Raw genomic sequence first — 16,310 nt, 5'->3', positions numbered from 1 at the left:
ATATTATTCATATGGATATCTTGCCAGAGATTAAATTTGTGCCCTGATTTTCTCTTCTGGAGAGAGTTGTGCTACAGAGTCTTGTTAAAAACCAGGGGTGACCTTTAACTACATGGCTTTTAGTCATTATCTGAGTCTTTCAAAAAAAGATGGGCACTTTTGGTGGATTGGACAGATGGCTCTGTTGTGTAAAAAGTAGAGATTCTAATTGTCCCTTTTGTATTTGAGTACTTAAAAGGGAAGTGATCTCGGCCCAAGAGGAGAGTGTTTTGGGCATGGTCTACAAATTGAAAGAGGTTGAAACACAAATTGGCCCTATGTTCTGGCATCAGCTTTTTCCTGGGGTGGGGGTTGGGAGGTAGCTGTGCATGTAAATAGAATTTGGAGCAGTTCATGTGATGTCATCTGACCATCCCTTATTGTTGCTGTCATCTATTTACCTCTGGGTCATGTCACTCCACTTGGATCCCTAATTCCCTGAAGACTTTGGCTCTTGGCCCTAATTCTATCGTCATCTTTGATGAGTTCAACTTCTATAATAAATACCCGTCCAACATCCTGGTTTCTCATTCCCTAACTTCCTGAACTCTAACATATTATTTTCCATCCCACTGAAGCCAAGTTTCATCTTGACCTTGTCATCACCAGTAAATGCTCCAATTCCAAAGTCTGTTTCAGAATCACACCCATTCCATACACTATCTCCTATTCTTCCAGCTTACTTGCTTTAATATTCCTCTGCCAGAGTTTTTTTGACCAGGAGACCCACAGATCTCTTGATCCACTGCTTTCTCACTGTATGCCAATGCTTTCCTGTTTTTCATGCCTACCTCTCCCCACCACCATCTGCCTTGTTCATCATGCTAATACCTGATCAGAGGGGGAAATCCCTGAACCATCATTGGCCCCTTAATGTTGTGGAATCTTAAGAGAAACTAGGTCCTCATTATTTTGAAGGGTAGCATATTGTTAGGAAAGGTGATGAAGGAGCAGAGGTATTTGGTGGTGTGATGGTAGGTTCTGGTGTCAACTTGGCCAAGTGATTATACCCTCTTGTCTGGTCAGACAAGCGCTGGCGTGACCATTGCTGCAAGGATATTTTGTGGCTGGTTGATAAACGAAGGCTGGTGCAGTGAATCATCAGTCAGTTGTTGCAGCTGTGGCTGATTAAATATGTGATCAACTAAGGTTTCTTCAGCCAGCGAACCTCTCCTGCAGAGTTCCTCTAGACCCTTCATTGGAGCTGCCAGCTTCACAGCCTGCACTATGGATTTTGGACTCTTCCATTCCTACTGTTGCATGAGACACCTTTATAAATCTCATATATACAGATATCTCCTGTTAATTCTGTTTCTTTAGAAAACCTTGACTAATACAGGTGGTCTTGAAGGAATTAGAAACAAATTCCTTGGCAGGTAAAATAATGTTTTGTTTTTTTTTTTTCAAGTCTATCAGGTTGGTGTTTCCTTTGTAGATGGCTAGGATTAATTCTGAAGTTTTGAATCCCTCCAATTGAAGCAACTTCATGCAGCTACCAGCTTTTAAAATCTTTCCTTTGTTCTGAATGTGTACAAAGAAGAATTTGTTTTTTTGCAAGACTTAGGCAACTATGGGGCTTTCCAGTCTCATGTCATATTGAATAAAGTGGCATATCATCACATGTATTTTTTCTAGTTGCTGATGCCCAGTTCCAAAAGGAAAATATCTGTTCATACTAATTCCAGGGGGTTGGTAGTTTGAATAATCTCTAATTGCTCATGTAGGCAAGTAACCAGCCATATATGGTTATTGAAAATTAAAATTAAATAAATTAGATTAAATATAAATTAAACAAATTAGATTAAAATTAAATAAATCAGTCAGACTTGTCTCATTTCATGTGCTCAGTAGCCATGTATAGTTATCAGCTACCCAACTAAACAGTGCAGAAAATGTTTCCATACAGTACTGTCTCAGATGAGGGGTGGCAAATATGGCTCCAGCCAAATCTGGCTCCCAACATGCTCTTTGTATGACCTGCAAATAAGAATGAAATTTGAATTTTTAAAGGATAGTTAAGGAAAGCAAAGAAGAATATGTCACAGAGACCGATGTGACCTGAGTCTAAAATATTTACTATCAGACCTTTCATCAAAAAAGTTTGTTGTCATACTCTGGTTTCTCTTCAGATAGTATAAATCTTTCACCTTTTACTAAAGATTTCCATGGAGAGAAACAAGCATGAGTTCTTAACCAATTTTTTGAGGCTCTGTTTTTTTACAGAGCTTATTAAAGTGTGTTGTAATAAAAGACTTTAAAAGTGAAAAAAAAAGTTTGTTGTCCTTGACTTAGGTTATAAGGTACATAAATGTGTTTTTTTATATCTATGTTTGTATAGTGTATTTCTTAGGAACTTATTGTGGTAAAGAATCGTATTTTTCACGTGTACTGGAATCCGGTACGCAGCTATGATTTTTGAGCATTAATTCACTCAAATGCTTACTGAAAATACTTTCATATACCAGTCACTGGAGATTCCTAGTTGAATAATATATTCCAGAAATTCAAGTAATTCATATTTTAGTGGAGTAGGTAGATTTGAAAATTTCTAGCTATAGTATTAGACTATAACTACTGCTAAATTGGTATTAAACTAATTGGTATTGGCGAGTAGAGTAGGGAGTGATGGATTCTGACTAGGGATGTGTGTGACTAGGAAGTAAAGAATGCAGCAGGGAAGTAGGACATTGAAGGATTAGTAGAAATTACATAGGCAGAAAGGCACTGAAAGGCATTCTGGACTACAGAAGCAGCGGGAGCAAATTATAGAATGGTGAAAACACATGGCACATTTGAAAAAATGTGAAGTGGGTGGATGTGGTGTGATATAATTGTAAGGTAAACATTGAGGATGTACAAGGGGTATTAGATGGGAAAGGCCGGTTTCCTATTATTAGACAATGAATGAACAGACTACCATAGATTCTAAAAAAAAGTCCTACTCTATTTAATGAGTAGTCCTACTCTATTTAGCCCGAAGTAGAAAATGCTATGCCCAGTTTTACACCTTTAGGCTTGATTTCTGTACTTATTAAGCATGATCAAAGACACTAAAGCTGCAAAAATGGTAGACTCAGAGATGTGATAGGGATTATCAGTGGGATATTGGCACAACTCTCCTAATGATTTAATTTGACTAGGTGCTTTTTAGCTTCCATGCTGTTTTGGACACAGAATGTCCTGCTTGTTGGGACGAGTAGATTGTGATGGTATTTATAACCAAAGAGTTCTTTAGATACAACCATAGAAATGTTCATTTTGCTTGAGATAGCAGAAAAATCTGAAAGGATAATTTTCCCTTTGCACAACTATGTAGTGTTCATCATTGAATTCCCAGGAAACCAAGCAAGGTGAAAGAGTCAGTTTGAGAATAATAATATTTTACAATAATGTGAGATTGCATCTGATGAACTTGTGCCACTCTCACCCCCATTTCTGGGATTTTATGATCATGAACATTTGACAAAGGGCTTAGCCGAGTCCTCTGAAACTTGAGTATTCAGTTTCTGGGAAAAAAGCAAGTTACCTGCAAACTTCTTTTTTTTACCATGGGCAGGCACTGGAAATCGAACCCAGGTCCTCTGGCATGGCAGGCAAGCATTCTTGCCTGCTGAGCCACCGTGGCCCGCCCTACCTGCAAACTTCTTAAATAATACCCATAGTTGATCCAAACCTTATGAGAAGGAGTTTGGATATTTTCCTTTGCCACCTGATGACATTCAGTGTTTTATCATTAGCTGCACTTGTTCAACTTCTTCATTTAATTTGGAATTCAAATTTCATTTTACTAAGAGACTATCTTATTTAGCCAATGAATCTAAGGACTAAATACAGAATATGGATCTAAGGGCCAAGTACAGGTTGTGCCAAATTTAGAACCTAATCACAAGTTATGGTTATGAAGTTTCAACCTGAACTCAAACCTACGGGTGTCTGAGTTAATTTATACTTGGCAAAGAATATTTTCAAGTTTCAAAAAAGAAAAAGAACAAATTTAAAGAGATCTTCCTGGGAAGCATATTATAAGGCATCTTGGATATTATAGAGCAGTTGGGAAAAAAATTACACTTATGTTTTTTTTTTTTTTTTTTTTTTAAAGAGAGAGGGAGGAAGGGAAGGAAAGACAGAGAGAGAAGGAAGGAAGGGAGGAAGAAAGGGAAACATCTTTAAACATTTTCTTGTTTTATTGTATTTTGTTTGTTTGTTTGTTTTTTACATGGGCTGGGGCCGGGAATCGAACCGAGGTCCTCCGGCATGGCAGACAAGCACTTTGCCCGCTGAGCCACCGCGGCCCGCCCATACACTTATGTTTTAAGAGAAAGTCAATCAGAAACATATGAATTAAATTGCCCTCAAAGGAAAGGAAAGGAAACTTCAAAAATTAAGAGGGAATAGGACTTTGGAAAAGCCTGATAATGCTTTCAAGATCCAAGTGCTTAGAAGAAAACGATAAATGCAAACAACCCTTAAAAAGAGATGTTTTGCTGGAGAACTGGGTTCGATTCCAGGTACCCATCCATGCAAAAACAAGAACAAAAACAAAAAATAGAGATGTCTTCTTCTGACCCAAACTGCCTACTTATCTTCTCATTCTGCTTCATGAGTGAGGAAATAGAGGCAGTAATTCCCCAACTCATGCCACACAGATATCAAGGATTTACCGCTGAGATGACAGCATTAGTTGCTCCTTTCTCTACGTATGGGAATGAGAAAGATGCAATGGTTTGTTTGGAAGTCCTAGATATGGTGAACTGGCATCAAAGTGAATGTCTCTAATCCTGTTGGGAACATATGACTTTATAGGTTGAGCTTTGTATATTTTATTTCATATTTCCTGACATCCAAATCCTACATTCCTGGTCTTATAGTATCTTTTGGACAACTATCCTCCATAAAGGGACAAGAGAAACCCTGGTAGTCATTATCAATAAAACTGAAACTCTGGGCCACTTGCTCACCAGAGATAATATTATCTCTGTACAGTAACACTGAACCACAAATATATTTGATATATGCAAACTCAACTAAGAATGTCCTCCAAAATTTAAAAGAGAGAGAGAGAGAGAGAGAGAGAGAGAGAGAGAGAGAGAGAGAGAGAGAGAGAGAGAGAGAGAGAGAGAGAGAGAGAGAGAGAAGGAAGAACCAAACCAAAAAACCCTTCAATTTTAGGTGATTCCCTTTACCGTTCTACCTAGTGAGCCTGAGATGCTGAGATGGGAGAAAATCCCTCTGTCCTCTGATGATCTCAGTTCCCAAGTAACTTTCTTAGTAAGACTGTCTTGCAGCACTGGAAGTAATTCTAGTGATTAAAAATACAGATACATGCTTTTGTACAAAATTGCCCTGTGCAAGCCAATTACCACTACTGCAGTTCAGTTAAAAAAGGATGATTTATTTTCCAAAGATGACTGTTTTGGACTCAGTGCAAAACTGCTCATTGGCCTCCAGAATAGTCCCTTTCTAAGAATTTCTCAAGGAGAAATGTGATAGTATACAAATTTCCTTTTGTTTTTTTCCCCCTATTTTAAGAATTTAGCCCCTACATTAGATGGATTTCCACTTTTATCACCTGTAGAAGCCCAGGAACTGGGTGGAGATGCAGGAACTTCACAGGGGTGGGAAATGAAATCCATCAATTAATGTTAGTGTTATGGATTGAATTGTGTTTCCGCAAAAGCTATGTTCAAGTCCTAATCCCTGGACTTGTGAATGTGATCCTATTTGGAAATAGGATCTTTGAAAATGTCATTAGTTAAAATGAGGTCAAAGTAGATTAGGGTGGTTCCTAATCTAACTTGACTGGTGTTATTATAACTAGAGGAAACTTGGGCACCAGTAGACAGAGAGAGAAGAGAGCCATGTGCCAAGGAAGAGACTGAGTCATGTCACAATCCAAAGAAAGCCACCACCAGGACCGTACAGACTTCACAGGAGGTGTGACCCTGCGGATACCTTGATTCAGACTTTCAGCCTCTAGAACTATGAGACGTTAAAATCTCTGTTGTTTTAAGGCACCTGGTTTGCATTACTTTGTTAGAGAAGCGGAGGAAAGCAAGACAGTTCATGTTCACAGAAAACATTAAAGAGGAAAAAGCAGGCAAAGCCAGTTATGAGATTAACGTGGGCAACAGGCATGCTTTGCAGAACCCTGATTTTCTATCCCTAAAGGAAAGACTGTGGCATAGGAAATAGAATTGCAATGGCAGATAATAAGTAAGGGGAGAAAGTTGTACAGCAGACCGTGACAAATGGAGGGGAATTGGGAGCATGGGGAGGGTAAGTAAATTACGCCAAACAGATAGGCTCTAATATGAAGGGATCATTGTATTGGGAATGCACTTGACTTTTAAGCATTTGACTTGCAATCAGGCATTATGGCTACTGTTTCTAATGGAAAAGGACAGACTAAATCTGAAGATCAGTTATGAAAATAAACATTGATTGATGTAGAAAGAACACCGGTTTTCATGTCAGATAAAAACCCACTGTGGGGCGGGTCATGGGGGCTCAGCAAGTAGAGCTCTCCCCTGCCATGCCAGAGACCTGGATTCTATTTCTGGTGCCTGCCCATGCAAAAACAAACAAACAAAAAAAAAAACACCAAAAAACAAACAAAAAAAATCATAACACTCACTAGCCTCTTCTGCAAACTGGCTGTAATAATAGTACCTGGTTTGTTGGATTGGTAAAAGGCTTAAATGAGGTATCACAAAGTACCAAATATTACGTGGGAGGAAATAAGATGGAGGAAAACCTAATCTTTATTTGGGAGCATTCAGAACTCTCAATTTAGATGTGTCTGTCAGATCTCCTGTGACCTTCAAATAAAGCTCTTACTGGATATGGAATATAAGGGCTAGATAACTTTGGGGATCAGTATACCTGAATTTCTTCCACACATCTAGCTGCAAGCTATCCCTGAAATGATTGCTCAATCAACTTTCAGAGTTCTTAAGAGGATGAAAGGAGTTAATAAGTATATTTACAGGACTTAACATATGGTTTTCAGTCAGAGAATCTCAGCGCCTTCCCTTTCTCCATCACCCTTTCTATTTTTGTGGTATCTCAAACAGCTTTATTACATTTAAAAATTTTAGAATTACATTTGCTGATAAAATGAAGTTCTGAATTATATTTTTAACTGCATGAGAACCTCAAATATTTCTAATTGGCAAAATATTTTATTGTTTTTAAATATACAGTAGAGACTGAACATCTGGAAATAAGATTTAAAAGTCTCTTTCACCTCTGATATTCAATTTGACTATAAGATAGCTACAGAGATTGAGAGAGAGAGAATCCATGTACTAATAGAAAGATATATATTTGTTAGCTTTTTTGGGATGTGGTGATTTTCTTATAAAAATTCATCAATTTAAAATAAACAATCCAATGAGTTTAACAAATGTATAGCCATATAACCACCGCCATTAGATGCTAAAGAATAGTTTGATCATTCCAATATTTCCTTGTTACCCTCTTTTATAGTTAGTGTCCTTCTCCTACCACTTAGTCCCTGGCAACCACTAATTTCTTTCCCTTATTTTCAATATGGTTTTTGCCTTTTCCAAAATTTTATATTTATAGACTCATATAGTGCAAAATTGGTGACAAAGAGTTCTGGGGAAGAAGTATATGGATAGACCTTTCTGAGTGGACTAAAAACATGAAGATATTTGTGTCCCATGTGAATGTGCACCAGAGGGTGACTTCAGCAGAGGAAGGTTTTAATAATCAAGTGGATAAGATGACCAGTCAGCCTCTTTCCCCAGTAACTCCTATCATTCTGCAATGGGCTCATGAACAATGTGGTCATGGTGGTAGGGATGGAGGTTATGCATGGGCTCAGCAACATGGACTTCCACTCACCAAGGCTGACTTGGCTACAGCAACTGCTCAGTGCCCAATCTGCCAGCAGCAGAGACCCACACTCAGCCCCCGATATGGCACCATTCCCTGAGGTGACCTACCAACTACATGGTGGCAGGTTGATTACATTGGACCACTCCCTTCATGGAAGGGGCAGCGATTTGTTCTAACTGGAATAGACACATACTCCGGATATGGGTTTGCTTTCCCTGCACACACTGCTTCTGCCAAAACTACCATCCGTGGGCTTACAGAATGCCTTATCCATCATTGTGGTATTCCACATAGCATTGCTTCTGATCAAGGAACACACTTCACAGCAAATGAAGTACAGGAATGGGCACATGCTCATAGAATACTCTGGTCTTACCATGTTCCCCATCATCCAGAAGCAGCTGGATTGATAGAACGGTGGAATGGCCTTTTGAAAACTCAATTATGGTGCCAACTAGGTGAAAATACCTTGAAAAGCTGGAGGAATGTTCTCCAGGAAGCTGTATATGCTCTGAATCAGCATCCGCTGTATGGTGCTGTTTCTCCCATAGCCAGGATCCATGGGTTCAGGAACCAAGGAGTGGAAATGGGAGTGGCACCACTTACTATTACCCCTAGTGAGCCACTGGGAAAATTTTTGCTTCTGGTCCCTGCGACCCTGAGCTCTGCTGATCTACAGGTTTTAGTCCCAAAATGGGGGGTGCTTCCTCCAGGAGAAACAACAATGATTCCACTGAACTGGAAGTTAAGACTGCCACGTGGTCACTTTGGGCTACTTATGCCACTGGATCAACAAGCCAAGAAGGGGATTACATTATTTTCTGGGGTGATTGACCCTGACTATCAGGGGGAAGTAAAACTGAAACTATACAATTGGGGGTAAAGAAGAGTTTTCTTGGAATATAGGAGACCCCCTAGGGTGTCTTTTAATACTATCATGCCCTGTGATTAAAATCAATGGAAAACTGCAACAACCCAATCCAGGCAGGATTACCAATGGGTCTGAAACTTCAGGAATGAAGGTTTGGGTCACCCCACCAGGCAAAGGACCATGACCAGCTGAAGTGCTTGCTGAGTGTAAAGGGAACATGGAATGGGTAGTGGAAGAAGGTAGTGATAAATATGAACTTCAACTATGTGATCAGTTACAGAAGCAAGGACTGTAATGCTGTTTTGTTCATGTTATAATATTTGAGTTGTAAGATATCAAGTTTAAGAATGAATATTACCCAAGGATTTGCACCCTATTCTGGAGAGATTTAAATTGTTTCCAGTTATTTGCAGGACAGTTGAGTACTGCTAGGTGAAAGAAAAAAATGTGTGTTTTATTGTTTTTTTATATAGAAATTAGGTATGGTTTAAGGTGGTATATATAGCTGCCAAGTTGACAAGGGGTGGACTGTCATGGTTAGGTTCATGTGTCAACTTGGCCAAGTGGTGATACCTGTTTGTCTGGTTGGGCAAGTGCTGGCCTGTCTGTTGCAATAAGGACATTTCATAGAATTAAATCATGATCATGTCAGCTACATCCACAGCTGATTACATTACATAATCAGCCAAAGGAGAGTGTCTTCTGCAATAAGTAATACTTAATCTGATCACTGGAAGTCGTTTAAGGCAAATTCATAAGAAACAGGCTCTTACTGTCTTGGCTCGTGAGCCTCTCCTGTGGAGTTCATCAGACTCTCCATCGGAATCATTGGCTTCAAAGCCTGTGCTGTGGATTTTGGACTCTGCATTCCCGTGGTCACGTGAGACACTTTTATAAATTTTATATTTGCAAGTGTTCCTTGTTGATTCTGTTTCTCTAGAGAACCCTAACTAATACAGTGTGTGTGTGTGTGGACATAAGTTTTTATTTTTCTGGGATACATGCCCCAGTCTGCAATTTCTGGGTCATATAGTAAGTGTATGCTGAAGTTTTTGTTATTGTTTATTTTTTAACTAACTATTAAAATGTTTTGCAGTAGCTCTACCATTTTACATTTCCACCAGCAATGTATGAGAGATCCAATTTCTCTGCATCCTTGCCAGCATTTGGTATTGTCACTGTTGTTGTTATTATTTTTATTTCATTTTAGGTTTTCTAATAGGTGTGTAATAACACCTCTTAGTGGTCTTGCTTTGCATTCCCCTAATGGTTAGTGACATTGAACACTTTTCCAGGTGCTTATTTGCCATCAGTATATCCTCTGTGGTGAAATGTCTCTTCATATCTTTTGCCCATTTTCTAATGGAATTGTGAGATATTACTATTGAGGCTTTTTCCATGCATCAGCAATCATTTGTTAATTGATATATATTATATATTCACATACCATGTAAACATACAAAGTGTACAATCAGTGGTTCACAATATCATCATGTAGCTGTGCATTTATCATCACAATTGACTTTTTTCTTTTTTGTGAAAAATAACATATATACAAAAAAGCAATAAATTTCAAAGCACATCACAACAATTAGTTGTAGAACTGATTTCAGAATTTGTATGGGTTACAATTACACCATTTTAGATTTTTACTTTTAGTTGCTCTAAGATACTGGAGACTAAAAGAAATATCAATATAATGATTCAGTAATCATATTCATTTGTTAAACCTTACCCTCTCTGTGTAACCCCACCATTACCTTTGATCTTTCTCCCACTCTTTAAGGGTATTTGGGCTATGCCCATTGCAACTTTTTCATGTTGGAAGGGGCTGTCAATTATATGGAGTAGGGAGATGGAACTAGCTGATGTTCTGGAGAGGTTGGCCCCTCTGCATTTCAGGACTTATATGGTCCAGGAACTTATTGGAGGTTGTACATTTCTGGAAAGTTACCCTAATGCCCTTTGTAGAATTTTATATGACACCCTAAGTGTTCTTTAGGATTGGCGGGAATGGTTTTGGTTAGGGTTTTTCAAGCTATGATAGGTAGAATGTCTAACTGAAGCTTACATAAGATTGAACTTCTGGGTAGCCTCTCGACTCTATTTGAACTCTCTCAGCCCCTGATATCTTATTTGTTACACTTCCCCCCCCCCCTTTTAGTCAGAATTTATCAGCAATTTGAAAGAGTTTTAGTTGTTCCAAATTCCTAACAGCCTGATATTTTCAACTGTTTAAAATTTTAACAATTTCTAATGGATGTGTACAGTGTTTCATTGTAGTTTTAATTTGCATTTCCCTAATGACTAATGATGTTGGGCATGTTTTCATATCTTCATCTTTGTTGGTAGGGTATCTGTTCAAATCTTTTTTCCTAGTTTTTATTGGGTTGGTTTTCTTTATTGTTAAGTTGTAAGAATTCCTTATGAATTCTGGATACATATATACATATATAGTTTTCCATTTTCTTTCCTATTGGTATCTATTGAAGAGTAATGTTTTAAATTTTGATGAAGTACGATTCATTCATTCTTTCCTTTTACAGTTTACAGTTTTTGTCCTACTTAAGAAAACCTTGCTTAACACAAAGTTTCACGTTTTATTCTATGCTTTATTCTGGAAATTTTATAGTTTTACCTGTTACATTTAGTTATTTGTTTTGAGCTATTTTATAAGGTAAGGATAGATGTCAAATTTTTAAAAATATGGATGTTCAATCTTTCCACTTGAATTGTGAAGGAATATCCTTTTCCAGTTGAATTACCTTTGCACAGTTGTCAAACATCATTTGTCAATCTATGTGTGGATCTATTTCTGGACTTTCTGTTCCATTGATCTATATTTCCTATCAGTACGTCAATACCAATCTGTCTTGCTTACTGTGGCTTTAGAGTTAAGTATTGAAATCAGGTAGTGTGAGTCCTCCAACTTTGTTCTTCAGTTTCAAAATGATTTTGGTTATTCTGAGTCACTTGAGTTTCCATACAAAGTCTAGCATCAGCTTGCTAATTTTTATAAAGAAGTTGGTTGAGATTTTGTTTGAAATGAATTGTACCTATAGATCAGTTTGAAAAAAAACTGACATCATTACAATATTGAATCTTCTGACTCATGAGAATGATAGTGTGCTCCATTAGTTCAAGTCTCCTTTAATTTCTTTCAGCAGTAGCCTGCAATTTTCAGTGAATGGGACATGCACATTGCTAGGTCAGGGGAACTGAGAAGGGCACTGCAACTGGAGCTGTGGAAGCTGTGTCGTCCCTCCCAACATGACTTCCGGAACCGCCCCTTCTGGATGACATGACTTCTGAAACTGCCCCTTTGTGATGACATGACTTCCGGAGAACCGCCCCTTCCAGACGTCACCTGACCCGCTTGCTTAAAAGCTGCCCAAGCCATCACCCAGGCGCATACTCACTTCCCTCCATCTTGGATTCGGTGAGCTGTGCCCTGGAGCGCAGAAATAAACCCGCCTGCTTTAAATTTCCCGGTCTACCTTCCTTCTTTCTCACCCTTTCGCCTCCTAAATCTTTCACACATATGTTGTTAAATGTGTTCGTAAGTATTTCGTGTTTGATGCCAGCAGATGGTATTTTAAAAATTTCTATTTCCAATTGTTTGTTGCATGTATATAAAATAGAGTTGATTTTTATCTATGATCTAATATGCTAAATACTTTCTAAATTTATTTCTAGAAATTTATTTTGTAGCTTCCTTGGAATTTTCTGCATAGGTGATCCTGACATCTGTGAATAAAGACAGCCTTTATTCTTCCTTTCCAATACGTATTCCTTTAATTTATGATTTTTCTTGCTTTATTGTTTTGGCCATGATTTGCAGTTCAGTGTTGAATGGAAGTATTAGAGCAGACATCCTTTCCTTGTTTTTGAACTAAGAAGGAAAGCAGTCACCATAAAGTGTGATGTTAACTGTAGGTTATTTATGGGTATTGTTTATCAGATTGAGAAAATTTCCTTTTATGTCCAATTTGCTGGAAATTTTTATCACAAATAAATATCAAATTCTGTTAAATCAGTTTTATGATATATTGAGCCAATCATAATCTTTTTTGTTTTTGAATCTCTTAATGTGGAAAATTTGATTGATCTTTGAATTTTAAAACCACCTTGAATTACTGAGATAAATGTCACTTGGTCATAATGTATCATCTTCTTTTAGATACTGCTGGGTTCAATTGCTATAAATTTCCTTGTAAGCACTGCTTCAGATGTATTCCACAAATTTTGATATGTTGAGTTTGCATTTTCATGCCGTTCAAAATATTTTCTAATTCCCTTTTGATATCTTCTTTGAGCCATGGGTTATTAAGAAGTGTGTTACTCAATTTTCAAATATTTCAAGGTTTTCCATATATCTTTCTATGATTGACTTCTACTTTAATTCTGTTGTGATCAGAGAATATGTATTTTGTTATTAGGTCCTTTAAAATTTGCTGATGCTTTTTTTTGGTCCAGCATATGGTCTATTTTAGTAACTTTTCTGTGTGCACTAGATGATAATGTCTTTCCTGAAGATTTTGCAGTCAGTGTCCAATAAATATCAGGTTATTAATTGTGTTCCTCAAGTGTCTTTTATCCACACTGATCTTATGTCCACTTATTCTGTTAATCATTGAGACAAAAGCATTGGCTTCTCCAGCTGTGTACTTTTGGATTTATCTCATTCTCCTTTCTATTCAATCACTTGTTGTTTTTGTAATTTAAAGTCCTGTTATTAAGTGTATTCACTTTTTAAGATTGGTTTGTCCTCTTGATAAAGTGACATCTTCCTCAGTAAGAAATTATCTCCTTTACTCCTGATACGAATATCTACTTTGATGTTAACATAGCCATTCCATCTTTCTTTTGATTTGTGTTTACATGGTCTATTTTTTCTATTCTTTTGTTTTTAACATTTGCCTGTCTTTACATTAAAATTAATTTAATGTGGACAACATATGTTAGGTTTTTCTATTTTATCAATCTGCAGTCCGTGTTTTTAAGTGAAATATTTAGAACCTTTATATTTAATATGACTATCTATATGAGTGTGTTTAAATTTACTGTCCTGCCACATTTCCTTTTTGATAAATCTGTTCTTTGTACCTTCCCTCCTTTTGCTGCTTTCTTTACAATAAACTGAAGTTTTTATAATTCCATTTTTTATCTTTGTTAACTTGTTTATTGTTCAATGTTGTTTTACAGTGGTTGGTCTAAGGTTTATAATATTCATCTTATATTTAAAATATTATTTCATTTCACATAGAAGTGTAGGAACCTTGCAAAAGTACACTTCTATTTCATCCTTCCTAGCAATAGTACAAATACTATTGTTGTAATTCATTACATTTCTGCATATTTTATTTTATAATCTTTACATTATATTATTATTAGTAGTAGTAATATTATTGCTTTGACTAGTCATTTATCTTTTTATGGAATTAAAATTAAGAGAAAAAATGTGGGTTTTTTTGTTCGTGGGCAGGCACTAGGAATCGAACCTGGGTTTCCAGCATGGCAGGTGAGAACTCTGCCACTGAGCCACCATGGCCCACCCCAAAAATATCTTTTATATTTATCTTTATGATTATTATTTCTTGAGCATTTCTTTCCTTTGCATAGATTCAGATTGCCATTTGGTATCATTTGCCTTTTGCCTAAAGGGCTCTCCTTTAATATTTCTTATGACTGGTATTATGGTAGTGATTCATTTCAGCTTATTGATGTCAGAAAAAGGCTTTATTTTTCAAAGGTCTTTGGCTTTGAAAAAAATATTTTTGCTGGATATGGAATTTTAAGTTCATAGTTATCTTCTTTCAGTACTTTGAAGAGACCATTGCATTTTCTTCTGACATGCAGTACTGTTAATGAAAAGTCTCCTCTAATTCTTTGCCTGGAAGCTTTAAAGATTTTCTTATAATCACTTAGTTTCCTCAAATTTGCTTATGATATGCCCTGTTTATGATTTATTCATGCTTGAGGATTTGGTCATTTATTCATGAATGAGGATTTATTCATTTATTTGTTCTGCTTGGGTATTTTGGATCTGTGAGCTTTTATTGTTTTCTTACAATTTTTAAAAATATCTGCCTCATTTTGTCAAATACATTTTTCTTCCCCATTCCCCATCCTCTTCTGTGACTCCAATTACACATATATTAGAATGTATAACATTAGCCCACATGGTCATCATTTCTGATGCATGTGGATAACTTATATTGTGGTATCTTCAGGTTCATCAAACTTTTCTTCTCCAGTATTTACTCCGTTGTTAATTTTTAATTCATATTTTAAAATTTTTCATCTCTAAAAGTTAGGTTGGGGCCTTTTTTTATGTCTTGCCTCTCTCCGTTGTTTATCAGTTCTATCATCTGTGTAATTTCTGAGTCTCTTTATGTTGAAATGTTTTTTTCCTGGCTATGGGCCATATTTTCACGCTTTTTTTCATGACGTAATTTTTGATAGAATGAAAATTCTGAATTTTACATTGTTGGGTGTTGATTTTTGTTATAGCCCTTTAAATGTTGGGGTTTATTTGGGATGAAGTTAAGCTGTTTGGAAATAGTTTGATCCTTTTGAACTTTCTTTGTCAAGACAGTTCCAGAAAAGTCTTTATTCTTGGGAAAATATGGCTCCAACTGAAAAAATCCCTTCCTGAGGATTGTTATCTGGTGCCCACCTTGTGTGGTATTTCCATTAAGGGTAATAGAAATCTGAACTAGCTCGCTGATGCTCTGTGAGGTCCAGAAAATTTTCTGCCAGATTAAAAGAAACTAAAGAAACAAGATAAATGGGAGAAATGATCCTAGAATGGATTTTGAGTGGGAAAAAAATACTTTAGAGGTTTTAATTGAAAAATTGAATTTGAACAATGGATTAGATAGAGTGATGCATTTATGTTAAATTTCTTTATTTTGATACTTGTGCTCTGGTTGAGTCAGTGAATGTTCTTGTTCTTGGAAAATGCACACTGAAGTATTTAGGGGTGAAGAGGCATAATGTATATAACTCACTTTCAAATGGTTTAGGAAATCACATGCACACATTTATACATACAATAAAACACAGCAAACTGAGCAAAATGTAAGCATGTCTTGAATGACTTGGGAGAAAAGAATACCAAAATTCTTTGTACTATACTTGTACCCTTTCTGAAAGGTTGAAATGATATGAAAAACAATTACCAAAAATGAGTTAACCTAAACCCCATAGATTTGAGTCTCTTTTTATTGCTAGGTGGAAGGTATGTACCTTGCTTAGCCTCTTGAGTTCTGTCTAAACTTAAAGAAAGAGGAATGATTTCTAAATCTCTCTCGATAGCTCTCCCTTTCTGAATTGAATTTGAACCACAGTCCAGCAGCTCTCTAAAGCTGGGACTCATGTAATGGTAGCTTATTTTTGTCAGTCAAAGAGGCCCTGTTTGCTACATGCCTGTATGTCAGTCCCCATTACCAACATCATGAAACTGACACCAGAGGAGAAGAGAGAATTAGAAATAGCAACTCTTTCTTCCTAGAGTCATTCATCATGAGCTTTA

General features: G+C 36.8%; 1 non-coding gene across 1 annotated transcript; it reads left to right on the top strand.

Annotated features, from left to right (window-relative positions):
• The first annotated feature begins 2,148 nt into the window (after positions 1-2,148).
• On the top strand, positions 2,149-2,266 carry LOC143675127 (U5 spliceosomal RNA). Its single transcript, XR_013171371.1, has one exon. It is a non-coding gene; the product is annotated as a U5 spliceosomal RNA (small nuclear RNA).
• Positions 2,267-16,310: the final 14,044 nt, after the last annotated feature.

This window comes from Tamandua tetradactyla, chromosome 2, assembly GCF_023851605.1.
Source record: "Tamandua tetradactyla isolate mTamTet1 chromosome 2, mTamTet1.pri, whole genome shotgun sequence".
In the NCBI taxonomy this organism is placed as follows: Eukaryota; Metazoa; Chordata; class Mammalia; order Pilosa; family Myrmecophagidae; genus Tamandua; species Tamandua tetradactyla.
The sequence above is the reverse complement of the archived record's forward strand: the minus strand, read 5'-3'. Positions and strand labels throughout refer to the sequence as shown.